The sequence below is a fragment of the Ochotona curzoniae genome, unplaced genomic scaffold, assembly GCF_017591425.1.
Source record: "Ochotona curzoniae isolate NIBS_2020 unplaced genomic scaffold, NIBS_Ocur_1.0 contig_4105, whole genome shotgun sequence".
NCBI lineage: Eukaryota > Metazoa > Chordata > Mammalia > Lagomorpha > Ochotonidae > Ochotona > Ochotona curzoniae.
The window spans coordinates 2,148,181-2,175,876 of NW_024466129.1; the positions used below are offsets into that span (position 1 = coordinate 2,148,181).

Sequence of the window (27,696 nt, forward strand, 5' to 3'; positions counted from 1 at the left end):
TTTGTTTTTGGCCAAGTCATTCACAGTCTGTCTGTGTGAGTCACATTTCTCACTTGGTCTGCTGCCACTCTCGACCTTACAGATTTACTTGTCCTTTTGCTCCTGTTTAAGCACCCCACACGCATTCCTGCCTGACTGTTGTGTTCGCTCTTGCCAGGACGCTCCTTCTCCCCAGATGGAAACGGGGTTCTCTCCTTCCCCTCTTCCCACTCTTGCCTTGACTGGCACCTTCTTAATGAACTCTTACCTAGTCAGTAAATGATATCAGCCATCATAAAAACATGGACAAATAATACTAATGGATAATGAATGTTTATTATAATGCCTCAAAATTACTCAATTGAGATAGACTAGAAAAACGAACACCTTTAGGACTTGGCTAGAAAATACAAAAACCAGGGCCCGGCGTAGTGGCCTAGCGACTACAGCCCTCGCCTTGAACGCACTGAGATCCCATATGGGCGCAGGTTCTAATCCCGCAGCCCTGCTTCCCATCCAGCTCCCTGCTTGTGGCCTGGGAAAGCAGTTGAGGACGGCCCAAAGCTTTGGGACCTGCACCCATGTGGGAGACCTGGAAGAAGCTCCAGGCTTCTGACTTCGGATTGGCTCATCTCCGACCGTTGTGGTTACTTGGAGAGTGAATCATTGGACAGAAGATTTTCCTCTCTACCTCCCTTCCTCTCTCTATATGTATCTGACTTTGCAATACAAATAAATAAATCTTAAAAAAAAGAAAATACGAAACATAAAAATTTTAGTTTCTCATATTATATGATTGAATGGGGCAAGTTGTCAACTTTCTGTTTTTGCCTAATCCTTTTTTTAAATTTCTGTTCCTAGCAGTTTTTTATTTGAGATGTCACCTTATCTTTTGAAAAATATGTTAGCCACCACCTATATATAAAAAGCAACACAAATCACAGAGTAGGAAGTAATAGTTTCTTTTATATATAGGCATTTCATATTCAATGCACTTTATTATTAGTTCTGTAATTGACATTTCTGTCAACGCAGACATCAAAAGTTGGAGCTGGAGGTGGCATAGAAATGTTTTCCTGCTGAGGGGAATTGGAGTATTCTTATATTTAATTATTTTCAGCAATTTGCCTGTCAAAGCAGAAGTGGAAGTTCAAGTCATTCTACATTGTCTTACCGAAGCCTATAATTTAACTGAAAAATGGATACAGATTTAAAGTGACTAAAATTACTCTTAATTTTCTGGAAAAGATCTAAAGTAAGATGAATTAAAGTATCTGCGTATGTTTTCAAGTGCTGTTTGACAAATGAACTGTGTAAAAGGGTATTAATTTGGATGCAAAGAATCTTAGCAAAAAGTTAAGTGCGTTGATGCAGCCTTATAGGGATTAGTTTAACATTACCTTGTCACCTTTATGCTTTCTCAAAAAGTGCCAAATTACCCTGCTTTTGAAACCTGAGTTAGCCTTGGCAGTTCTTCATAGGAATGTCAAACTGGCCCTCTATTGACCTTATGCATACATACAGTTATATGTGTGACATGGGTTACAAGCTGCACGAACAATATATCTGGTGGTAACCAGCAACAATATGATGGGCTGTCATTTAAGACAGACGCATGAGTGATTGTAAAAGTTCTCGTTCAAAGAACGTTAGGTGAATTTAACGATTATGTTTTTTGTTGCTAGCATGTAATACACACACACACACACACACATATATATGACGTATGTATGTGTTTATATTTGATTCAGCTAAAATGCTAGCTTAAAAAAGTTCTCCTTGATTTCAGTGACTGTTGGGTATCTGATACTTCCGTAATTCCCAAATAAAGAGCAAAATAAACTGAAACTCAGTGTATTTTCTTAATTCATAGTCTGCTTAGGGAAAAAGACTCAAAAAGTGCTTTAACCTTAAGATAAAGTTTGCAAATGGAAACCCGTGATAGTCAAATGGAAAGGAGATAGATGATATTAACTGAGCTGTTTACTAGACAGCGTTTACCGTGGCAGGTGTTGGACACTGTGCTGCTTGCACCGTGAACGTACGTGTGGATTGTGTGGAGGTCTTACTAAACTGAAGCCGTAAGTTTCGTGTCTGGACTTGAGCCTGATCTGCATTTCTTAAAAAAACAGAACACTCCCAAACGATGCCCTGATTTTAGTTGCAGACGATTACAGTTACACACCTGGAGTAGCCGGAGTTTACGTTGCCCACCTATGCTGATTTACCTAATCTTCCGTTCTCTATGAGGTTGGTACTACTGTTATCTCAGTTTTGCAGATGAGGAAATACATTTCCGTAAAATACTCTTACCGTTATAAATACTATTTCTTTACCAGTTAGATATATTTGATGTTTAGAAATTTGTGTGTCTCTGTAAGAGAGGGAGAGGATGAACAAGAGAGGAAGAAAAAGGAAAGAATTTTAAGTTATTTTCTTCTTACATTTTTGCATTAATTGTTCTAGCAGATTGAGATGATTAAAAGAACAACTGAGAAAAAATAGTCATTTTCTGTTGCTTCATAACAAATATTAAGTGTCTTGAAACAATACATATTCTATTTCACAGATTCTGTTGACCAACAGCTTGGACTTGGCTTAGCTGGGCGCTCTCTGTATGCTCCATGAGGCTGCAATCAAAGTTGGGGGCCAAGGCTGTGGGTTCTTTTTTTCTTTTTAAAGATTTATTTATTTTTTATAGGGAAATCAGATATACAGAGAGCAGGAGAGACAGAGAGGAAGATCCTCTGTCTGCTGGTTCATTCCCCAAGCATCCACAAAGGCTGGAGCTGAGCCAATCTGAAGCCAGGAGCTAGGAGCTTCTTCCAGGTCTCCCACGTAGGTGCAGGGTCCCAAGGCTTTGGGCCATCCTCAAGTGCTTTCCCAGGCCACAGGCATGGAGCTGGATGGGTGTTAGAGCCAGCGCTCATTTGATCCCAAGACATTCAAGACAAGAACCTTAGCTGTTATGCTCTCACGTTGGGCCCAAGGCTGTGGTTTGCTTTTAGGGTTAGGGTCTCATTCAAAGTGGATTTTGGCAGAATTCACTTCCTTGCGGTTTTAGTCCTAATGGTGACCTGCTTCTTTAAGGTCTGCAGGAGATCCCAGGGAAAAGCAGAAATTAGGAAGGTAGCATTTGCATATTTGAGGAGAGAAGTCTGGAAGCGATTAGAATGTGAAGTGTGGCTGTGAGACGGAGGCCAGGGCTGCAGAGACAGGCGGAAGGACGGATGCTGGGCTGCAGAGCTTCATTAGAAGAGCGGAGCCGTGTGGACCTGAACTGTTTGAGGAGATGGGAAGTCACCGAGGGATTTCAGCTGACGCATGGCATGGGCACAGGGTTGCATTGGGTCAGTGAGGCTGGAAGTAAACTACAGTGCAGCTCAGAACAGTGAAGAACCTGTGACCTCAAACTCTAATTGGAGGACATAAAGGTTGAAATCAGGGTGTTGGCTTTGAAAGCAGAAAATGACCAGTTTTAGAAAAATAGTGGATAGAAAGTGGGGACTGAGTCCTAGTGTTTTCATTTCCATATTCAAAGGCGCAGTGCTGGGTTAACTTGCCCTGAGAGAGGGCATTTGTGTTAATTAATTCCATTCATATTGCAAAAGTGCTGTGTGCCTATATTTTGAGGACTATCCAGGATTCTGAGAAATGACCCAGATTTACTTGAGATTGTTTTCAGGTGGGAATAAACCCTTTAAATACAATCTGGGTGTTAGTTAGGGAATATTATGAGCCACTACAGTATCTATTGAACTTGACCCAAATATTACCAAGTGTAAGCATGTGGCTTAGATCGTGAGTGTTGTGAGATTCTTTGGAAATGTCTTTTAGGTTACTGCCCCATTTCTACACACACCAGCACTCACCAACACCGTACAGATCAAATCAGTGGGTGCTTATGTATGATTAGGCCCCTTATCAAAAGAAAGCATGCATTTTACATTCATCAATTAATCAATTAAATCTCCCCTGTGATTTAAGAAATTTGTTATTTTATTTTGATCCCCTTGTGATTTTATATTTATAAGTTTTAAATAGAGGCTCTGGCACAGTAGCCTAGCAGCTAAAGTCCTTGCCTTGCACTCGCTGAGATCTCATATGGGCGCTGGTTCCTTTCCCAGCTGCTCCACTTCCCATCCAGCTCCCTGCCTGTGGCCTGGGAAAGCAGCCAAGAATGGGAGGCCTTGGGACCCTGCACCTGCGTGGGAGACCCAGGAGAGAGGCTCCTGGCTCCTAGCTTTAGATCAGCTCAGCTCCAGCCATTGCAGCCACTTAGGAGTGAACCATTGGATGGAGGATCTTCTCTGTCTTTCTTCCTCTCTGTGTATCTGTCTTTCCAATAAAAATAAATCTCAAAACAATTTAAGTAGAAAATTTTAATTCATGAGTTCAGTATATTAAGTGTGATGTTCTATTTTCAAGTAATCTTTACATATATTCTTGAGACCAACAGTTTCTTTTTAAAGATTTATTTTTATTATTTTTTTTTTCATTGGAAAGGCGGATATACAGAGAGGAGAGACAGAGAGGAAGATCTTCCGTCCGATGATTCACTCCCCAAGTGAGCACAACGGGCCGATGCTATGCCGGTCCGAAGCCAGGAGCCTCTTCCGGGTCTCCCACGCGGGTGCAGGTTCCCAAAGCTTTGGGCCGTCCTGGACTGCTTTCCCAGGCCACAGGCAGGGAGCTGGAAGGGAAGCGGGGCTGCTGGGACTAGAACCGGCGCCCATATGGGATCCCGGGCGTGCAAGGCGAGGACCTTTAACCACTTGCGCCACCGCACCGGGCCCCAACAGTTTCTAAATTGTGAAAACCTACAGTTTCAAAAAGGGTAGATTAAATTCTTAAGTTATGAGATTGTAGACCTAAAAAAATAAGATGTATTTATTTTATTTGGAAGACAGAGTGACAGAATTGAAGAGGAAGAGAGAGGGAGGGAGGAAAGGGTGGGGGAGATGACCTTCCATCTACTGGGTCAGTCCCCAAAAGAGTGCACTCTTTTGCTCTAAGTCACGCTGAAGCCAGGAGCCAGGAACCACATCTGGGTTTCCATATGGGTGGCAGCGGCTCAAGTGTTCGGGCCATTTTCTGCTACATTTCCAGGTATAAGGATCTGTTTCAGAAGTGGAGCAGCCGGGACTTGAACCTGACCCTCATAATATGGGGTAGCAGTGTTTGAGTCGTGACTGCTCTGCTTACAATCCTGCTGATCCTCTTGGAAGGCAGTAGAAGCTGACCCCAGTGCTTGGGTTCCTGCCTCCCCATCAGAGACACAGATGAAACTCCTGCTGTTGCAGCCAACTGGGGAGTGAATGAGGCATGCCAGATTTCTGTCTCTCTGTCTCTTCTCTGTCACTTTACTTTTCAAGTAAATAAATCTTAAGATTTTTTTTCTATTAAGTTTGTTAAAATATTGCGTATTTCAAAGAATTACAGAGAAAGAGAGTACCATTGCATACTTGTGCCTGCTGGTTCATAGCCTAGATGGTTGCCACCACCAGGGCTGGGCCCGGCCAAAGCCAGTTAGGTGCTTCATCCTGGGCTCCCAAGTGAGAACAGGGGCCAGAGTAATTGGGCTATCACTGGCTGCTCTTTCCAGGCCAGTAGCAAGGAGCTGGATTAGAAGCCACGCGGCCTGGAGATGAACCAGCACCCATATGGGATACTGCTGCTCACAGTGTTACTCCTTCTATGAACATTGCAGCATTAGTTCTTTATCATGTGAGCATACATGCTAACTGTTACAGTTTGTGTAACACACAGTTTTAGGTGGTTCTTTGTGTATGTGTGTCTCTCTGAGAAAGAGAGAGAGGAGAGAGAGAGAGTTAACCAGATCCCTCATGCTAAAACAGGGAGATGAGAAATATATTTTGTCACAGTTGCTACAGCTTCATGTATTATCATTGGCATTTTAGCTGGTAGCTTAACGAAGAGAATGCCTTAGAAGCAGGTTCGAGGTCTTGAATTGATGCTGTTGCCGAGGTCCTTGGCCATAATCTCACACAGTGTGCTCTGCCTTTCCTTAGCACGGATTATTGACATGTCTGTCATTTCCAAATAAGTGAATCAAGTAAAATGGTTCTCTGCACCTTTACTTTTGGACTGAGAAATCGTGTATTTAGTCAAAACTTTGAAAGATTTAAATAACTAATATAAAAATCTGCTTTGTAAGGTTAGTCACTGATTTGTGTGTGATGGGGCAGATTAGTGACTTTGTATTACTTACAAGAAAACCCTAGAAGTAATAGGGAATTTTTTTTCTCTTTGCTTACTGTTTTAAACGTTTAAGTAACCAATGCAGAATGGATTGCCCTTCACCACCAGATCTAGCTTTCAGAGAAGCTTTGTACAGCTGATATGTCCTCCTCCAATAGGAGTTTTCTGGTTATACCCATTTTGGCAACTTACTTCTCTCACAACCATCTATTAGAAATACTACAATGAATTATTTCTCAACCTTTTTAATTGCATAATTTCCTGTGGCATGACCATAGCACGATTTATTTATCCATTATTCTTTGAGGAATTTATAAAAATTTCTTTCTCTTTTGGTATTACAGTTATATAAATATTATAGTAAAGAATAATCTTCCTTGTTTGTGTATTTAGAAGCATGAACACAGATTTTTGGAAATATTGCTGTGGACTGTACAATCTGCTTTTTAAAATTTAATTTCGTTTTCTGACACATTCCATAGGCTCTGGGATTCTCCCAACCCTCTAAAAAGCCCTCGCCCCATGATGGATTCCTCCACAATGTTGCAGTAGTACAGTTCATATCTAGTCATCATTCCTTCATTGCGAGCATGTACCACGCATAGAGCCCAGCATCTTATCTTCCAGATAAATTCAACAGTTTCATTGGGAGACCATCCCTGGTCTGAAAGTAGAGCTGGTAGAATGTCATCCCCTCCAATCCAAAGCCACAACACAACATCAACAACAATTTACAACATCATGGAGTTAATTGACACGATATCGAGTGACCGATATGTTAAAAAGTTCTAACCAGTATTTAGCAAGTTCTTACCCACATCCTGTGACTGCTTCATTGACATTTCAATTTTAGTTTAACAATCTGCTTTTGATAGAAACCAGCAAAGTTCTCTGAGAACAGCCACAATTTTATATGCCTTCCAATACTGTTTCTGAGTGCCCCTTTCCTCTTACACAGGCTTTCCAATTTTCAGCATTCTCTTCTACAATATATAACATTTCGTTTTTGTTGCCTTTCCTGAAATGACAGATTTGAATTTTTCAGGAGCCTGTGTGATACCCTCAGGACTGCTCTTCTCTGGGAAAACATGTATGTGTAGTCTGCCTGTGTATTGTTCTAAAGGAGAGTCATGGGAACACAGCGAGCATTGTTACCGTCAGCAATAGGAGTAGCAGCAGTAGCAGTGGCGGTGGTGGTTTTTTTCCATTTTTTTTTAATTATAGTTTTGATAATCGTTACATAGTTAAAACCGCTCAAGGGCAACAGGAAAGTGGGTAAGACTATTATTTCCATATTGTTTCCTTCATGTATCTGAGGTAAAGGGGGATATTAAGGGAGAAGCCCCACCCAGTCTCCCATCCATCCCAGGTCCTGGAGGTGGGGCATGCATGTTCCGAGGGTCTTGCTCAAGTGGTTTTGATAGTTCAACAGTTATTAATTGCTGCCAGTCTCACCACTCCACGCACGATGAGGTTGTTGAAGAATCCCCTGATTGACATAGTCCATCTTAGAGTCTCTGTTTGCCCTGTTTTTCACTGCTAACATATGGCTGAGGTGGTTGGTTGACTTGTTCTGTCCTCTGTCTTTTCATGGCTAGGGTTCTGAGTCTGGCAGTTCGATTGGGGAGATCCCCAAAGAAACTTTGTCTGGGGTGTTCCCATACTGGATTCTTGTGTGTGCTAGCAAGCACAGAGCCCGGTATAGTCCATCACCCCAATCAGCTGGTGGTTGCAATTACTGGGTCAGTTCTGTTTCCAGCCCTGTCTTCCACTGGAACCAAGGGTTTTGCAGACCAGCCTGGTGCTGCCCAGCACATACAAAGCCCTCACACAAACCAGTGGGAGCTGCAGCCCAGTCAGAGCGACCCACAATAACTCCCACCAAGCCCACCCCTGCCCTGGTTTGCCAGTATGTGTAGCAGACTATTCCAGTCTGTCCCATATCCCATTCGGCTCTCATCCATGTCAATGAATATTAATGCCTAGTTCCATCTAACCAGCTCAACTATCCAGCCCTCATGGATGTTGTTGGGTACCTCTCTGTCTAGCCACCCCAGCCCCTGTCCTGGTTTTCATGCCCTCCAGTGGGAGTGGTAATCCAAGAGGGAGGAGCCCAGTATTTCCCTCCCAGGGCACTCTGACTCCAGATTATGCACTCTCCAGGTGGTTCTGTGGTTTAACTTGCCAGAATTAGCCCGCAGTGCCAGCTTCTGCCAGCTTCTGCCAAATGATGCTGCTGCTAGGCCCAACCAACCCTTACCCACTCTAATTTTAGTTTGTACCAGTAGGAATAATCAGGCCAGCCTGGCTTTTCCCTGATCTAGTCCACATGAGGCGCACAGTTGTTGTAGCCCTGCTTAGTCTGGTCTGCCCCCATCCCAGCTCATGCTCTGCAGTGGGAGTGGTTGTCCAGCAAGGGAACCCTCCTTATTCCCCCTGCCAGCTCTGCGCCCTCCATTCCTGGTTCTCATGTGTGCTGGTTGAGCACTGAGGTCACATCTGGTACAAGCCACCTCTCCTTGGCGTTCTGTATTGTGCACTGGATTTTGTCGCAACGGAACCTGGCTCGACCCACAATCTGTTCTGGTGCTCGGATTCGCCAATGGGCGATGTGAATTGGTTCAGCTTGGCCTGCCTCCGACCCATGCCAAATGTAGGGGGTGGAGGTTTTATAGTGGACGAACTGTGAAAACCCTTTCCTTGGCTCTTATAGTATCCACTGCTTTTAGATATTTATCTGCTGACGTGTCTGTGTTGTTTTGGGATTTAACTCCGCCTTGAGCATAACTAGGAATCCCCGAAATGAACCGTCCTCTTTGAGGAGATGGGGTTCTCGTCTTTCTTTTGAGGTTTCTTTGTTTCCACATGCTTATTAAGTCGCCCGATCTGCCAGCACTGTGGCTGCTGGTTCCCTTGGCCTGTTCCATTCTTAAAGGTTGTTACCTTTAATCGGTGTGTTGGCAAAAGTAGGAGATTCTTAAATGCTGGGGTGTGTATGGTACCTAAAGGCACCAATGTTACACTTGAAACCTGTTTTTATGCTGTGTGATGCTATTAGCCACAATAGGAATCCCCAGTTACTGAGCGTTTCTGCATGCCTGGGTTTCATCCATCACTTGCAGTGTGAAGTAAAGCCTCTCGGGACACTTCTTCCCTTCAGTAGCAGTGGACTGTGTACGACTGTGCATGCCAAATCACTTCTTTGGAGATAAGGCTTCCTGATCTCTGCCGCCAGCTGAGGGACTCGCATTGGTGCTGGAAGACTGCAGTGACCACCTTGGTTTTTTATACCAGTGTTGGCGAGTGGTATTATATCCATTCCTCAGGATAGAAAGTAGAAGCTTAGAGTTCAACGGCAGCCCGTGATGGCATGGTTTGGGCATTCTCTGCTAACACTCTCTTTTGCAGGCTTCGTCTTAGCTTGGACTTTCCCCTTCTGTCTGGGCTCTACCCTTACTGCAGGTGGGAGCTGAGAAGGCAGATGCCTCTTGCTTATCAGTCTGTGCTCAGTTCGTGTTGAGCTGGAATTTGCTGACAGCAGTGTGACTCCCAAGTTTGTGTGTCAGGGCTGGGCTGCAAAGGCTGGTGTCTGAAGAAGAGCCTGAAGGGAGTAGGGCCTGGGGGGGGGGGTGGGACCTCTTTACAAAACCTATCACAATAAGGAAAATGTTAGTAACTTCAAACCATTCAGGTATTTGAAAGTTACCTCTTTCCACACAGAATATGCAATACGTGTTTCTTGATTTTAATTTTTTACACTGAACTATGTAATTTATAGTTCTGGAAACTGCCACACTGAGATAAGTGAACGGTGGAAGCAGATGCTGGCTGCTAATTCCCCTATGATCGTATTCTGCAGTTTGTATTTCACCTGCATGGAGAGTTGAGCTCCTTGACTACTTGAGATTATGAAGGCAATTTCTATGACATCCCCTTTAGCAACAGTTCTAGAAGGAAAAAGGTTAATGTTTTTACTTGGATACAGTACAGCTCTTGAACACCTGGGAGAAGTGATATTTTAATAATTTGAATATGGTATTGCAAGTTCAGTGACTCAGATCTCTTACAATTGCAGGAGGAAAGCTGAGCTTTCCAAAAATTTAGTGCTAAAAATGTCTTCCTGGCTTTATTATCGAGGATGGAGTAAATATTTGTAAAATACTTCTCAGCAGAAGGGCTACAACATTGAGCACTGCAACTATTTTCATTAAGATGAGTAGAGTATGGTGAACTATTAAAATTCTAAGCAATAACACATTGAACACATTATCGTCTTTTGAGTGGTATTTTAACAACACTACTAAATTTTGTATCTAGATAATTAGGACTTCAGTTTGCCCTTTCTCTGTTCTACAGGAAAGCACCAACAAATTTTACAACGGGGAATGAACAGTTTTGAATTTTTTATGTCTGTTCAGAATTGCCTGATTATAATCTGTTTAATAGTCTCTGTAATGCCAGTTCTGTCTCTATAACCTTTCCAGTTCTCCTATGTTAATGCTTTATACTTGCTTAACCAGTTTTCTTGTCTATACTCTTTAATTTATTCTAGGGTCAGAGAAACAGAGCTCTCATCTGCCTTTATGTTCCTTAAATGCCTGCATTGATTAGGGTCTGAAACTCAAGGGGCAGGGACCCAATTCAGGTCTTCTCTCATGTGGGTAACAGGAATGCAGCCATTGGACCCAGGGTTCACATTAGCAGAGCCAGAGCAAGGGATCCAACTCCAGTGTGTTGGTGTTCTAACAGATGCACATGTTCTGACCAGTGTCTTAACCACTTGTCCCAATGCCCACTGCACTTCCCATTGTTTCTCAGTGTTGTTCTGTCATAGTACCTTTCCTTTGCAGGTTCCTTTGTTTTATCGTTCCCACTTTCAGTTTTAGTAGGTACCTCCTAAGCATAAGACACTGTATTAAATGCTTAAGATGTAGTTCCTATCTTCAAACAACTTTCCAGTCCATAAATACAGAGGTATGTATAAAATGTGTGAGGTGGTAGAGTTATAAATACTATGTTAGCTAATTTCTCATGATTGAGACTCAGTAGCTGACACAGGCTACTTTTGAAGTCAGAGATTCATTTTGGCTCATGGTCTTAGAGGCTCACTGCTCAAATCAGTGGCCCTACTTGCCTGGTGTATGATGAGAGTGGTGAGACATAGGCTATAGAAGGACCATGTGGCAGGCCAGAAAGCGTGGATAGAAGTACGTTCATGTCTGCTACTCCATTATCTCATCCTGTAAAGTGGGGACACTGTATAGAATTAAGCAAGCTCCCTGTTCCTCTGTTTCCTGACTCAACATGTGGTACCTCCTCTATAGATGTTTTGCCACTTTGCACCCTTATCCTGCTCCAGGCCAGGTGGGGCTGTGAAACTGCCCAGGCCATGAGCCAAAGGAAATGTCCCTCCTCCAGAAGTTGCTTGTGGTAGTTATCTAGTTGTGATGAAAAATTGGCTGTTGCAGGAAGTTGGTACTGAGGAGTGAGATCATTACTATTAATTGTGCCTGAAGAGTTGGGTGAGCCTTGGAAAATTGCTGACTGAAAAGGTTGGGAGAGTTTGGAAGAGTAGGCTTGGGAAAGCCAAGAATGCTGTAAGCTGAGAGCATTGTGGGTGATCTGATGAGGGCTCAGAGTAGCATGAGAGGCTGGCAGTAAAGTGGTTGATAAAGGCATGTGGATGAGGTTTCAGATGGAAATGAGGATTTTATTGGGAATTGGATTCAAGGCTCCGTGCCCTGTAATGGCAACAGAGTTGACTGTATTGTGGCCCTGTCTGTTGTCTTGTGAAAAGCTAAGTTCAGTCAGCCAGTTAGGCAAAAAAAAAAAAAAAAGATTTTTTTAAAAAAAGATCGATTTATTTGAAAGGCAGAGTCACAGAGCCAGTGAGTGATCTTCCGTTAACCAGGGCAGTTTCCAAGTGACTGCAGCGGCTTTAGTGGGCCAGGCTGAAATGAGGAGCCTGGAACGACATCTGGAACTTCCATGGCGGTGGCAGGGGCACAAGTCCTCGGCTCACCTTCTGCTGCCTCCCCAGGTGTGTAGGTGGAGAGCTGAACTGGAAGTGCAGCAGCCAGGATTTGAGCTGGCATCTGTGTGGGGTGCCAGTGTCACAAGCTGCAGCTTAACCTTAGGTGGTATTAGGGTGCCCGCCTCACAAGAGGATGCTGTAAAAAAGCGGTGTTGAGTATTGTTTGCTGTTAATGAATATGTTTTATGTGAGAATAAGGAGCAAAGGAGAGCAAAGCCAAAAAATTTTGAAAATTCACAGCCTGGGCAGAGAAGGAAACAAATCTTGTTCTGACCAACAAAGTGAAGTTGAGATAGCACTTGCTGAAGCAATTATCATGATGAAAAGAAAGACTTATGCTTGCAGGCAAAACACTGAGTGAACAACACTGCTATGTTTTCAAGGCTACTTGTTCCTTCAGAGACCCAAGGCTGGAATTATTTTGTGAAATGCAAGCACTGGCTTTCTGGCAGCTGTAGCAATGATTCAAGTGTTTATTGGCTCATCTTGTTTTGTTGGCAAACCTTGGTCATATGCACATGATGCTGGTTTTGTAGAAGTGTAGCTTGCAAGAAGGGGTCATGCTGGCGTCTTCCAAGATTTTAAACCAAAGTCTGTGGAGACCAAGCAGTGTTGTGCGCCAGGGTTTGCATCTCTGGCATGGAGTCCTTCATGGTACAATGCCTGGAATTGTGAGAGTGAAGCTACAGTGGAGATCGCAGAAAAGTAGCCGTACCAGCAGTGTGAGATAGCTCCCAAGGAAAGTTGCAAGCAGTGTACCAGGCAAGCATTGGAAGCCTGCAGCCTGTTGGCAGAGACCCACAGAGCTGTGGAGACATGGAGACCTGTGCCTGTAGCTCAGAGGGTGTTTCAGCCGACCTAAGGGTCCAGAGTAGATCAGCACAGGTCCTGGACAGATGCTCCGAGGAAGGCAAGTTGCTTTCTAGCAATTACGATCTGGACACCCCCTGAAGTGATTCATCTGTGACTGTTCCCACAGTATAAGGTTTCTGTTCAGTATTTATAATGTTATTTTATCTGGTTAAGGGATTCAAACTTTCAAATTTAAAGAGCTATCAGCTTGATTTTTGGTCATTTATTGAAAAGAATGTGTTTTTCATAGTTAAATAATAAACCTGAGTCACAGAATGATATGGCGAATTCCTATTCCCTAAAATGACTAGCAAGATAGTAGGGCAGGGAGCAGAAGTATGAACTGTGACTTGAAGTTAATGGGGTGTCTGACTTTCATGGAAGTCACATTCTGTATGTTTGAAGAAAAGGTAATAAAGACAAAGATACGAGAATTAATATCAAATCCCATGTGATCTTTTTGAATCAAAGTAATATGTGTAGAATGGTAATTCTCAGTCTGTGTGAGCAGTGTGTTAAAGCAGGCCTGATCTACGCAGCTGAGTGTTCAGAGCATGCATTAGCAAACATCGCTTCCCAGGCAGTGCTGCTTGAAAATGCAGACAGAGGAACAGAATCACGGATCGTGGATCCACCTGTACTAAGATTCAGCAGCCCACATGGCAAGTGTGAATGCACTGAAGATTCTTGCTTTTTTTTGGTATCTTAGGAGGTTTATTCCAGTGGGGCAGGAACGGGGGGAGGTAGTAGAAAAAGGGGAGGCCTGAATAAGGTCAGTAATAAAGGAAGCATTGGGAATTGAGGTCCCTCATGTGGTGAGAAAACCTCTCTCCTTCCATATGACTGAGTGAAAGAGCAAAATGTGGAGGGCATATTTGGAGTCAGTGTAAACATGGAGGGTCTGTCCCTGGCCAAGCGAAAGGCTCTAGTTAGGGCCATTAATTCAGCTTGCCTGTTTGTGGTGTTTATAGGAGGAGCATGGTCTCAGTTATGGTGTCTACAGTAGTAACGGTATAGTCAGCCCTTCGTGTGCCCTCATGAATGAGGGAGCTCCCATCTGTGAACCAGGTACGGGTCACTCGGAGGAAGGGTCTCTCGTGGATATGGGATGGGTGGGGCATTAGTCTTCCAAGGCTTGTATGCATGAGTGGGAAGGTTGGGTACTGGCCTGAGTGGGCAGCAGAAGTAAGGTGCAGGGGTTAAGGGGTAGACAGCTCTGAAAGGTTAGGGTTGGGTCCTCTACCAGTGGGACCTGGAGAGTTAAGATACGTGATGGGGGAGAGTTTGGAGACCCTTATAGTTAAGTAACTCAGAGAAATGGTGTGGGGATAGGACAGTTATTGGGGACCCAAAAGTGAGTTTTTTGGATTCTTGTATAAGGAGCGCTACAGCTGCCAGGGCCCGAAGGCAAGGGGCCCATCCTAGAACAGTGGGGTCTAATTTCTTAGGTAAGCTACTGGAGCAAAGGATGGTCCAAGCTGGTGCCCTAAGGTTCCTAAAGCAAAGCCTGACATAGAGTAGAAAGGGTCTAGCAAGGTCAGGTAGATGGAGTGCCGGGGCCTGAAGAACAGCTTGCTGGAGTTTCTGAAATGGGGCCTCTACGGAGGTTAGGAGAGGCTTTTAGAGAGGGCCACGTGCAGCATCATACAGAGGGCGAGCTAGCAGGGAATAATTGGGAATCCATGAGTGAAGGAAGCCTGTCATCCCCAAGAAGGAAAGAATCTGTTCTTTTGTGGTGGGTAGGGGAAGAGATGAAATTAGGTGTTTCCTTTCTAGGGTAATGGACTTTTGGGTGGGGGTGAGGAGGAGTCCCAAGTAAGTTACTTGGGGGGATGGCAGCTGGACTTTGCAGGGTGAAATCCTGTAGCCCCAGCGAGCTAGGGAGTTCAACAGCAAGGAAGTATCATTCCTACTATGTTGCAGTGATGGGCTACAAAGGAGATCATCCACATACTGGATGAGTTTGGAGTAAGGGAAGGTGAGGGAGGACAGATCCCTGGCCAGGGCTTGGCCAAAAATATGCGGGGAATCCTGGAAACCTTGTGGGAGCACATTCCAAGTTAATTGGGTAGAAAAATGGGAATCTGGGTCTGTCCACATAAAGGCAAAGAGGTCTTGGGTTTGGGGGGTGTAGTGGTATGGTAAAGAAGGTGTCTTTGAGGTCTAGAACTGAGAAATGGGTAGTGTTTGAAAGGGGATGGTAGACAATAGAGTATATGGGTTGGGGACAAAAGGATGTTAGGGAACAACAGCTGATATAATAATCCGAAGATCCTGAACTAGTCTGTAGGTTCCATTAGGCTTCTTTACAGCTAGAATAGGAGTGTTATAGAGAGAGTTAGTGGGGCGTAGAAGGCCCTTTCTTAACAGATCGGAAATGATAGGCTTAAGGCCTCTGAGGCTTTGTAGTGAAAGAGGATACTGGGACTGAACTGGGAAATGAGTAGTATCTTTAAGCTGTATCAGGACCGGTGGGTGATGGGATGCGATGAGGGGTTTTTTTGTGTCCCAGACTGCAGGGTCCACCAAGGAAGAGGGTAACGGCCATGGGGGGCTTACCTCAGCAGTTGGGAGATTGTGTAAGCTGAGGATGAAGTGGAGCGAAGGCGAGCCAGAGGTGAGGCGAGTGTGAGAAGCAAATGAGATGGACGCTCCTAACTTATGAAGGAGGTCTCTTCCAGGAGCATGCGTCTGGGCTATATTGTTGCTGGATGGAGGCAGATGCTAGCACGTTCAGGTCAGATGAATTCAGGAACGGCCATGTGGAGGTAGAGAATTCTGGAACTGGCAGGCGAAGAAGGCGAAATCAGGCGGATAGAGACGGATTCTGATGTCTGCTAACACGTCTCAGTGGCGCAGATGAAGACAGTTCAGATCCTGGTAGTGGCTGAAGGCCCTAAGGCCACGCGGCCAAGTGCCGGGAGAAACCGATCCGTCACAGCACCAAATGTTAGTTATTTAAAACAGTTTTGAGTTCTAGTTAATATGATATTATGACATTATTACGGGCAGCTAATTTCCGCAACCTGATTCTTTACTGTGAGCTGAAAACACCAGATGCAATGAGGTATCTTAGGACGTTTATTCCAGTGGGGCAGGAATGGGGTGGAAGTAGTGGAAAAAAGGGGGAGATTCTTACTTTTTAAATGTAGTTTCATTTTGGCTACTCACACCGTATAAGTGTACAAAGTGAATGCCTCTTCCTTGATTCAGAGTGACTGGCCACAAGCACACTTCAGAACGTGCCAGTAATTCCAGCTTTGAAGTGTCTGCCCTATGTATATCATGAAAAACGAATGCGATTGGTTTCTGAACAGGTCTTCTAAGAAAAGCATGAATTATTCATTCTTAGTTTTTCCAGAGTGAGTTCTGGATCATTTAAAATGATTAAGAAGCCCTTTATAACACAAGTTTGTTATTCAGAAAGTTTTATGAAAAACAAAGTTTGGTAATTTTTTTTAGTAGGTACGTACTTCTGTGCTAATTGTTATAAAGATAGGTCAGACATGACTCTTTTAGAAACAAACCACTAAAATTTTCTGAAGTGTGGTAGATGTAGTGATAAGATATGAACAGCATTTTAGGTGAACTGACTAAAAGGAATCCATTTCAGCATAGAAATTCAAGGAAGAATTCTTAAAAGTTATGTCTTTTTATTCAGTCAGGATTAATGCATATTATTTAAACAGAAGCATTTGAATGCTGTGGTAAGGAAGGCTTTGTGGGCAGAGGGAAACCTTGGGTGATGGGAAATGGCATTTTGTGTACAATAGAATCTGCATCCTTCACTTGACAGCATGGAAAGAGCAGGAGGCCAGATCAAGGAAAATGCAGAGATACGGCATGGAGAATATTTGTGTCCTCCTAGTGTTGTATCCTCTGCAGTCAGCAAGGGTTGATATAAAGAATATCTCTAGAGATGTGATAAAAATGCCTATGACGCTATAGTTTATTTTGTGAGTTTTGTAAAAAGAATTAGGAGATCAAATTCTTTTTTTCCATTATTACTAATTATTATTATTATTATTATTATTATTATTATTATTATTATTATTATTATTATATGAGGAGTACCATATGCTCTGGGATTTTCCTTAACCCCTCCTCCAGTCTCCCCTGACTGAGTTCTCCTATATTATTACAATAGTATAGTTCTTCATAACAGTCTTAAGTGCATTCTGTGGGCATGGACAATGGCAGAGAGTCCAGCATCCTTTTGTCAAGGTATATTTAACAGTTTCATTGAAGTTCATCTTTGATCTGGAAGTAGAAATGTATACTGAATTTTAATCTCACATCTGAATGTTACAGTCTCCATTACACAGTTATTATACATCCCCTTAAATGAAAAGCCACAATAGAAAATCAACAAGAGAAAGAAAAAAGAAATTTACAATGCCATGAAGTTGTTGGCTAATGTGTCACTGAAGAAATGAAAAAGAAAATCAAGAGCCTTCTTTAAAAAGGATGCTATTAAATGACCTGTCAGTGAAGAATTTAATATGAGAAAAAAAAACTGTTTTAAAGAAATGAAACTAAAAACAAGAACATCAAAATCCATGGTATAGTTTCTGTTGACTTCTGTTGGTGAGATGTATCTCTCGTAGGTAACAGATAGATGGGTTTTGTTTTGTTTTGCTTTATAATCCAGTTTACTAATATATGATGTTTGATTGATGGGCTTAAGCCTTATTAGGGTTAATATAAATAGGTGGCAATTTAGTCCTGTCATTTTAGCAATGGATTTTTCATTGTTTGATTTAGTCTTTTGTTGTTAATTTACTAGAAAGTTCTTTACATTTGCCTTTGGTTTTGGTGGGTGCTATTCCTTTTCTCTGTCAAGAGAACATCTTGAAGTATCATTTATAGGGCCGGTTTGGAAGAGGTGTATTCTTTGAGCTTTTATTGCTGTGGAAGAATTTTATTTCATTTTCAAGGACAAAGGAGAGCTTTGCTGGGTATGTTATTTCTGGGCTGATGAGTTTTTCCTTTTAGAACCCAGACACTCCATTCTCTTCTGGCCTGTAGATTTTTCTCTGAGAGGTCTCCCGTGAGTCAGATTGCCATTCCTCTATATGTCAATTGTTTTTTGTCATGTAAACATTTAAGAATCTTTTCCTTATGTTTGAGTGAAGAGAGCTTGATTATCATGTGTTGTGGTGAAGATTGTTTTTGGTCAACCCTGTTGGGAGTTCTGTGCCTCACCAGTATTATGTTTCCATTAGAGAAGTGTTATCATTGGTTAAGCAGAGCGTGCTTACCAGGCTCATCAAAGTGGACTTTTACTTTGAAACTTATACTTAACTCCAAAATCTATAATTTGTATAATTCCATAATTCCATAAATTATAATAGTCATTTGTGACTATTAAAGGTAAAGAACCAGTAAAGTCCAGCTTGGCATGGGCATTTGACCGGCCAGTTGACTGCATCCCATGTCGGAATGTCTTAGTTCAATTCCTTGGTTTGAATCCTAACTCCAGTGTGCTACCAGTGAAGATCATGGGAGGCAGTGGTGGTGGCTTGAAGACTGAGTTCCTGCTGCCCGTGTGGGAAGCCTGAGTTGAGTTCCTGGCCAGGCCAACGGAGAGATGCCTACTCTGTCTTCTGCCTGTGTCTTTATCTCTCAAATAAATAAATAAATTTTAAAAAGATGAAGGGAGGTTTGTTTTGGCCATTTCTTTTGCTGCCTTCCTCTTGTTTGGCCTCCATTGCTTCCACTCCACACGGATGGCAGGTAGTTGCTCTGTCCTTACTATGTCTGATTTTTTGATTTGTTCTATTACTTGACTTGGTGCCTCGTCAGCAGACTTTAGGACAGGATTATAGAAAAAGCTGAATGTGTATGGGAAGCTGACTTCATGGTTGTCCCCTGCCTGCTGACTGTCCTGTGGCAACTCTTGCTAATGCTGTGAATGTCTGCCCTCTGTCATTGCTGTGTGACTGTTTTCCCCTTTAGCCAACCTATGTTTAGTGGAAGACAGTGATCAGCTTATTACAGGACTCTTTTTTTAAAAAAAAAAAAAAAAAGATTTGTTTGAAAGAGAGATTGACAGAGAGGAAGAGAGAGATGCTCTTTCTGGCTAGTCCCCCAAATGGCCACAAGGGTCAGATCCAGGCAAGGCAGAGCCGGGGACTTGACTTGGCTTTCCGATAACAGATGGTGGCGTTACAGATGACAGCTTAGCCTCCTGTGCCACAGTACTGCCCCTGCAGCACTCTTACATTCATCTCTGCTGGGAAAGGTTGGCTAACAAACTTGTTTTCTCTTGAGTTAACTTTGAGCTAGCCTCCTAGATCACTCTCTTGTAATTCTTTGCTTTAAATGACCTCCAATACTTGCTTATATTTTTCTAATTGATTTTGTTGCCTTTAAAAAAGCTGTTGCTTGAATGATATTTGAGAATAATATCTTTGTGTAGCTATCTATTTCTTATGGTTTGCCAAATTCTTTTCTCTTTCACTACACCTTAAGTGACTTTGAAAAAGAGTCTTTGATAAAAGATTCAAATAGACATTTCTCAGTTTTTGTGGTAGGAATATAATAACCTCATGTTAAGAAGAAAATAGTTTGCTTAATATTGTTAATTGCCCTTCAAGGCTGCCCTGGTTCCCTTAAGTGTCATTGACAGATTTCAGTGATTAATGACACATTTCTATTAATATCTTGCATTTAGGAAGTACAGAAGCAATTAAAAACCTGTAATTAAATTCAGATTGATAGGAAGGATGCTTTAGTTGGCGAAGAAATCATTCAAGTGTGGTTTCTTCAGTTGTTAGTAATAAATCACCTTTCTTTTGATGGTGCAAAATGTTTTAGCATTTCTGAAACTGCAAACGACACTTGGTGTCACTGACTGAAATATGTACAATAACTTCCTTTAGAAGAGTTATACCATGACCTTGTTTTTTCTTTTTTTTTTTTTCATGAAATGAGAGATTATATTATAAGCAAAGTTGTACTGGTGTGGCTTTAGTTTTTGCTTGTCCAAATTATGAAATTTGTCCCAAATAATAAATGTAAGTTACTTTTATACTATTTTAGTTGACAGATGTCATTATTTCCTTGCCACCCTAGGCATCTGTGGATTGTGCATGAATAAGAAGATTTGCGGTTTTTATTTATGGTGATATAGTGAGATGAGAGTCTACAGCTATATACTGAGGCCTGTTTTAGCAGATCTTATTTACTAAAAAGAGTGAAATTGATAGAAAATGTTTGAAAACCTTCAGTACTCTTATTTTTAAAATGTATTTATTTTATGGTACAGTGCCACAGGCTCAGGGGTTTCCCCCTTCTGCTCCCGATTCCCCCCTCTACTGATTTCCCCTATATTATTAGCAATAGTATAGTCCTTCAGTCGGAAGCCCATCATTCTGCTATTTAAGTGTATTCTAAACACTGCAGGCATAGATTCCATGGAATACTACTCAGCCAGTAATCATTTCATTTTGTGCATTATCCTTCAGTTAATAAATTAATATTGTTGTGAAGCAGTGGTAAAGGCTCAGCTAGTTGAGTTGCTGGCACCTGGGTGAGAGGCGTGGACCAATCTCTGGACTCCTGGCTTTCGCTTCAGCCGCCACTTGCATGTTGTGGCATTCGGGAAGTCTCCGTGGCTTGGAACTCTCAGGTCTTCTCTATTTCTTTATCACTCTGCCTCTCAAGTAGACAGGAAAGTTTCTTTCTTTTTTTTTTTTTACAAAGTTTTAAGCAGAAATTAAAATGTGTGCTTATTCTATTTTTAAAATTTAAATTTCATTTGAACAAAATGTGTTCATTCTTTTTATAATAGTATCAGTTTATGCTAGTTCCAAATTTTTATTTTATGATTGAGATGAAAAACATTGCTAATAGAAACAAATTTTTAAAGCAATGAATGTCCAAGATTAAGAGCTTTTAAATTATATATAATATAGATAAATTATATATAAATACATACACATTTAAGTATTAAAGAACTATGTCACTGGTACTATTACTTCAATTTCATATATTTTTAGACATAAGCAGGCAAATATTCCAATATTTGGATTCAGTGATATCTGAAGTAAATCTAGGTCGTTGTGCTTCCTTTGAAGGAGACCAGAAAACTGGAGAAATGAAACCAGAGTAAGGGAAATGTTCTTGAAAAGGAATGTATGTTAGGCATATTAGAGAAAAATGTGCTCTGTTTTGTTTCATGAGTTTAACATATTCTCTCCGAGTGCTCTTGTACATTAGACTTCCTCTCTTCACAACGTCAGATTTCTCGAGAGCCCCAGACCAAGTCAAATGACACAGTGCCCCCTTGGTTAATTCCCATGCCCAAGCCCGTATACTGTCATGTCTTCAGAGATTTTGCCAGATTTCTGTCTCCAGTGTTTCTCCCCATGTCCCGTATTTCAAGAATAGAGCAGTAATAAAGAATTACATCCATTTGTTGCACACTTAAGTATTATATTTTAAAGGCTAAGGCATGGAGACAAAGACATGTTCTTGGGCTGCAGTCTCCCCCAGCATGGGTGTGGACTGGATCTGGGGAGCACTAGATTGGGCTAGACTCCAGCACCCACCAGAACTCGTGAGTGCCAGGGTGGGTGGAGAATGGGCTGGGCTAGGTCTCAACTCCTGCTGAAACACGTGAGAGCTGTTTCCGGGCATGGACTAGGTGTGGCTGGCTGTAGCAACCAATAGTAAGATCCAGAAAGGGTGTGGGCCGGTTGGGCGAGGATACTGTTCTTGCGACAGCAAGAGGTGGACAAAGACAACCTGGGCCAAGGACCCACTGGTGTGCTCAATTTCTACAACTGGGAGGAGAACTGATAGAGGAACTTGGAGAACTCCTTTGTCAGGATGCAGTCCCTGCAGATGAGTGTGAGAACTGAGGCAAAGAGCAGCCTAAACCAGGCCAGGTTACAGCACCTGCTAGTATCGTATGGATCAGGTCTGGGGGCAGGCCAGGCCAGTTCATAACATCTATTGGCATATCCAAGAACCAAGATGGGTTGCAAGAGGAACCAGGTCAGGTTGCAACACTAACCAGTTCACACTGGGGCAAGGATGGGGGCTGGCTGGGCCAGTCTAGGCTACAGCATCCACCAGCAGGAGCTGGAACTGGGGACAGGCTGGACTGAGCCAGGCTGAAGTACCCGCCTTTGGATGCCGAGGTGAGATGAGCCATGCCAGTCTGGGGCAGTGGGTGCCAGGTCCATGAGCCCCAGGCGCTGGGGTCCAGCAGGGCCTGGGTTGTCTGGTCCAGGACCTTTAACTTGCCAGTGAAGTGGATGATGGATCTGTGAGCTCCAGTGTGTGTGTGTGTTGGGGGGGAGTTGGTGAGGGGGACACAGCAGGACCCAGGTTGTCTGGCCTAGGTCCTTGGGCTGGTGTGCACAGTGGGTGCTGGGTCCATGAGCCCCAAGGGAAGGGGATCTAACAGGGCTTTAGCCCACCTATGAGGTGGGTATTGGATTTGTGAGGGGGTTCAGCATGGCCAGAGTTGTCTGGCCTGAGTCCTTGCACCTGCTTGAATGGTGGGTGCTGGGTCTGTGAACCCTGGGAGTTGGGGGGTCCAGTGAGGCCCGGGTTGCTTGGCCTAGGTTCTTGGCTGACCTTGGCAGTGGGTGTCAGATCCATGAGCCCCAGGAGTATGGGGTCTCATAGGACCTGGGTTGCCTTTCCCAGGTACTGGGCCCACCTGTGAGGTGGGTATCAGACTCTTGAACCCTGGGGGTAAGGAGTCTGCTGGGCCATGGGCCATCTGGCCTGGGGCCTTGGATACCACTGCAAGGTGGTTGCTGTATCTGTGAGCCCTAGGGATGGGGGAGGGTGGTGGCAGTGCTCAGATTTCCTGGCTCAGGGCCTTGGGTCCATTTGCATGGTGGATACTGTATCAGTGAGCCCTAGGAATGGGGGAGGGTGGTGGCAGTGCTCAGGTTTACTTGCTTAGGGCCTTGGGCCCACCTGCACGGTAGATGCCGAGTCTGTGAGCCCAAGGTTGGGGGACACCATAGACCTGGGTTGCCTGGCCTAGGCCCGTGGGCCCACTTGTGAGAACTGGTCCTCCTCAGTGTAAAGGACAGAGTGGTAGAAGGAAGGCCTTGGTGCGCATAGAGGAGATGGTAGCCCATTGGAGCCTGCGGAGGACATCTGGTATTGCAGCAGAGAATGGAAAACAGCATGTTGGATAACTACCCCAGCTAAATGATGACAGCACATATCTTGGTGAATGGAAACACTAAGTTTGGCTGTGTCAGCCAATGGACATTGGAAGGGTTTTCTCATCTGTAGATCAGCAAGATTGACAGCATTTCGGAACTGTTATATCTACCTGGGTAAGAACCCTTGGAGCTTGTGCCACACTGGGACTCTGGGTTGATATTGGGTGACTGTTCCCCATTCCCTGATATGGGGTGGTTGGGAGGCTGGGTATGACTTCTTCACTCATCTTCCCCCTCCCTCCCAGAAATGGGAAGAAGTGGAGAGTTTGGAAACAGTGATTACACACACTCTGCCCTAATCCTAGATCCTTTCCACCCTGATCAACTATGTAAATACCTATCTATCTGTCTATCTATCTATCTATCTATCTATCTATCTATCTATCTATCTATCTAGCATGTATAACATAATGATATTGCCTATCCTATCCTCCCTCTCTCTCTTCTTGGTACCCGTCCTCTTCCTTCCTTTATTATTTTTCTTTTTTTTTTTTTTGCAATAGCATGCTTTCAGTTTATTTTACAACCACAAGCTTAACCCTGTACTAAATAAAAAATATAAAATTTTAAAAAAAAAGACATGATGTTAGCCCTCAGTGAACATGGATTTTGGGAAAGAAAAGACTACCTGTAAATCATCAGTGTTGTGGATATTAAATATACGAGTAAATAATGAAAACAGTTATGTTCTCATGAAAGTCTCATAGTTTTTATAAAATATTTTTTATTTAATTACTTGTGTCTCATTTGAAAAGTCAGAAAGATGAAGCGGGTGTGAAGTTTTCAGTCGGCTAGGCTGGCTCGCGCTGCAGAGAGTCAGGGACTGCTCCCGCTGTTTTCCGAGGAGCTTCCTAGCAGAAAGCTGGAATAAGAAGAGGAGCCAGGACTTGGTCCAAGCACTGTGACCCCGGATGTTGGTTTGAACCACTTTGCCAAACACTCTTTGGACATATACTGTGGTGGGAGTCCATGCAGGAACAGAGAAGGAAAGGAGGGGCGTGTTTGCTGGGGACTGGGAGTTGGTAATGGAAATACAGAAGACTTGCATGGACCCTGTAGTTCCTTCAGCTATGTTGTCCTGTCCCTGCCTCTCCATATTTGATTAGTTTGAGTAAATAAAAATGTAAATTTACTGTCTTTACCTGCTTTTAGCTCTTTACTATAGTTTCTGTGCCTGCATTCTATATCATAGGGTTTCAGATTTGTTTAATTAAATGCTTTATAATAACAAATGTTTTTAGAGATCTTTTGCCAGGCTTCATAGTATGTGTTTTATGTTAGGAACTTTACCCTCTCTTACTGCTGCTCTGGCAAGAATACACTATTATTATTTCCAGTGTAGAGAATGGCAACGGAAGCACCAAGAGGCTAAGTACGATGTGACCAGGATCACAGCTAAGTAAATGATAGGGCTGGGTTTCAGATCCAGCCACTGTGGCTTCAGGAGTAACTGAATGAGCCTAGTTCCCTCTGCCAGTGTCTGCACACACATTCCTATATACTCAAGTTAAGCTATTTTGAAAGGCATAAAATGCATTTGTTTCCAAGCTTAGAATGATTTTCCTCTTTCCTGTTTTCTCACTTATGAGAAACTTTGAATACATTCAAGGCCAATGCTAATTTGGGAGCTGGGACTATAGAGAGAAAAATAATTTCCATTACCAAGAAATTCATAAAATGCTGGGAGAAGATATAGAAGAAAATGCACATTTAGAACATGATGTGGATCTGTGAGGTGATAGGTGGGCAGGGTGAGAACATAACCTGCCTGGGAGAAGCAGCTGCACCGTGGAGTCCCTGTCTTACGTAGCTGTTGGTTGTTTTTCACTGTATCTGTAATGGGGCGCAGCTGCAGTGTCCAGAATAAAGATGAAAATGAAGGAAGCCAGTCATTTTCTCTTCCTTGGCTGAGTCTCGTTTTTCCACTTGGGTGTTTGACCCTGACTTACTGTCACTTCCTTCTTAATTGTTTCATCAGGCATCTGTGTCTACTGTGAATTATTCGCATTTTCTTCCCTTCTTTTCTGCTAATCTAGATTTTTACGCTTCTGATAGTCTTTTATGTGGTGGAAAATAACTTAGGGAATTGTCAGGAAGACAATATATTATTATCAGTGATGACGGTATGCCTCATTAAGAAAGGTTTATAGCAATGGAATACATGACGATGACGGTTTCATGGATCAGTGGGGAATATTCAAAAGATAAAAATTATTTTCTCATGCTTATTATTAGCATCATGCATACACATTGTGAAACATAAGAATATTTTAGGAAGTTTAAAACTCCAAAATGAAAATGAGATAAAGGACTATTAGCTACTGAAGCGTAATTGCTATTTATACTGCAGTGTATGTTTCCACACATTTTTCAAGCTCTATTCAGTCATGTAAATAATACTATTTATATTTTGAACAATTTTCATTGTTGACGTATATGGATGCTCCTTAACTTGTGGTAGAGTTACACCTCAATAAACTCAATTTACTCTCACAATAAACTCAGTAAACTCTCACCTGCTGCCTTCCACTGCCCAGCGTGGCAGCAGAGAGCAGAATCAAGCTTGATGTGTGACACTTGATGGGGAAGTGGGCAGGCATCCCAGGTGGCATCCTAACTGCCTTGCCAAACACCTGCTCCATGCCTTTTCTTTTTTGTTATTTCTAAGTATATCAGTCCTCCATACTGGTCTTCACGGAAGTTTTAACTTTAGATCAGTAGCTTTCTTAATCTTTCTTCCTTTTTTCTTTTCTTCTTTTTAAAAAAAATTTTTCTCAGAAAGAGATACACAGAGAGAAGGAGAGACAGACAGAAATATTTTCTATCTGCTGATTCACTCCCCAAGTGGCCACAGTGGCCAGTGCTGAGCCGATCTGAAGCCAGCAGCCAGGGTCTTCTTCTGGGTCTCCCACGTGAGTGCAGGATCCCAAGGCTTTGGGCCGTCCTCAACTGCTTTCCCAGGCCACAAGCAGGGAGCTGGATGGGAAGCAGAGCCACTGGGATACGAACCGGCGCCCATAGGGGATCCTGGCGCATTGAAGGTGAGGACTTTAGCTGCTAGGCTGCCGGGACAGATCCACAAATGTGAAACATTTTATGTATCAGTAGTATTTTTAATTTTATTAGAATCAAGGTGTGTGATATCCATGAATGTTTATTTTATTGTTCCCTTTTCATTGTGTTTCTAGGTTTTGTTTTCCAAAATAATATGTAGAACTTCATTAAACGTTTTTGAATCTTGGCTTATTGTTTACTGTGGAATGGACTAAAGTATTCATTGGGACCATCTTGGATCCTACATGATTGAATACTCACTTTTAAGCAGTTGTTTTGGGCAGCAGTTTATAAGATGGGTATTGATTAGCCAGTGAGAATGTCTGTTGCACATTTTAGGAGTTCCATTTTTCTCCTCAGTGTGTCTCCTGTTGTCTGAGAAATTATGAGAGTTATAAGGGGTCCTTGTTAACGTGGAGAAGTTTTAGAATATTGTAATGTTAAAGCCTCCATTGTTTACACCATTCCTCTAGTACATAGTAATATTTCAGAAGTTTTCGAGCAGTCTGTTATGTGTGTTGTTTTCATAATGAACTTCTAGCAAATGTCAGAGGTTTACATGTGTGAGATAGTTCCATGGCAGTCGTGGTAGTATGTATCCTCATCCTAATTTCCAGAATGATGTCACCTTTTTGAATAAAATATCTTATAATTCTTATTAGCTTGTTTTCTGAAAAGTGAAGTACTTGTTTGTGTGCATGTCTGTGTTTTGATTACATTTTATTATATTGTGTGCTAAAATCTTTTTAGCGTCGATAGGATCAAACCTTTCTACCTGGCCAGATAAACCTTTACGTATTACATTAAATTTAATTTTTCAGTGGTGTATAGATACCCAGATATGAATTAGTTTTATTTGGCTCATTAGAGTTTGTAATATACCGAGTGTATTGCTGTTCTTAATATAGATTCTAAGGGATAACTTCCTGTTGGTGCTTGTTTCCCTGAACCAGCATTAATAAAACCTTGCAGCTTTGCTCTGTGTCAGAGTTCAGGCTAGCTTGTATTATTGTGTCAGAAGCCTTTTTATAACATAGAGAAATTATACCTATCATATTTTCTTTCTCAACCCTCTCTTAGAAAATTTATGGAAGTTAGAATTAGTCATTCACACCACAGATTGTTAACTATATTAATCTAAATAATTCTTTCCAAAACTATTACTTTACAGTTTGGAGTATTTTCTAAATTGCCATTTTAAAAGGTCAAGCAATTTTGTATTTCTTCTAATGGAAAATACTTCAATGACTTGATTAAAAAAGTAAATATTTTTTTTAGGTTCCTGATTATCAGTTTGTATCATGAGTATATGTTGTCATGTCCTGTGTTCATGCCTGTTTTGTATTATCATTAAAA

General features: G+C 42.5%; 1 protein-coding gene across 4 annotated transcripts in view; it reads left to right on the forward strand.

Annotated features, from left to right (window-relative positions):
- Positions 1 to 27,696, forward strand: part of RABGAP1L (RAB GTPase activating protein 1 like) — a 592,969-nt gene that overhangs the window by 133,396 nt on the left and 431,877 nt on the right. The gene's annotated exons all lie outside the window — the stretch shown is intronic.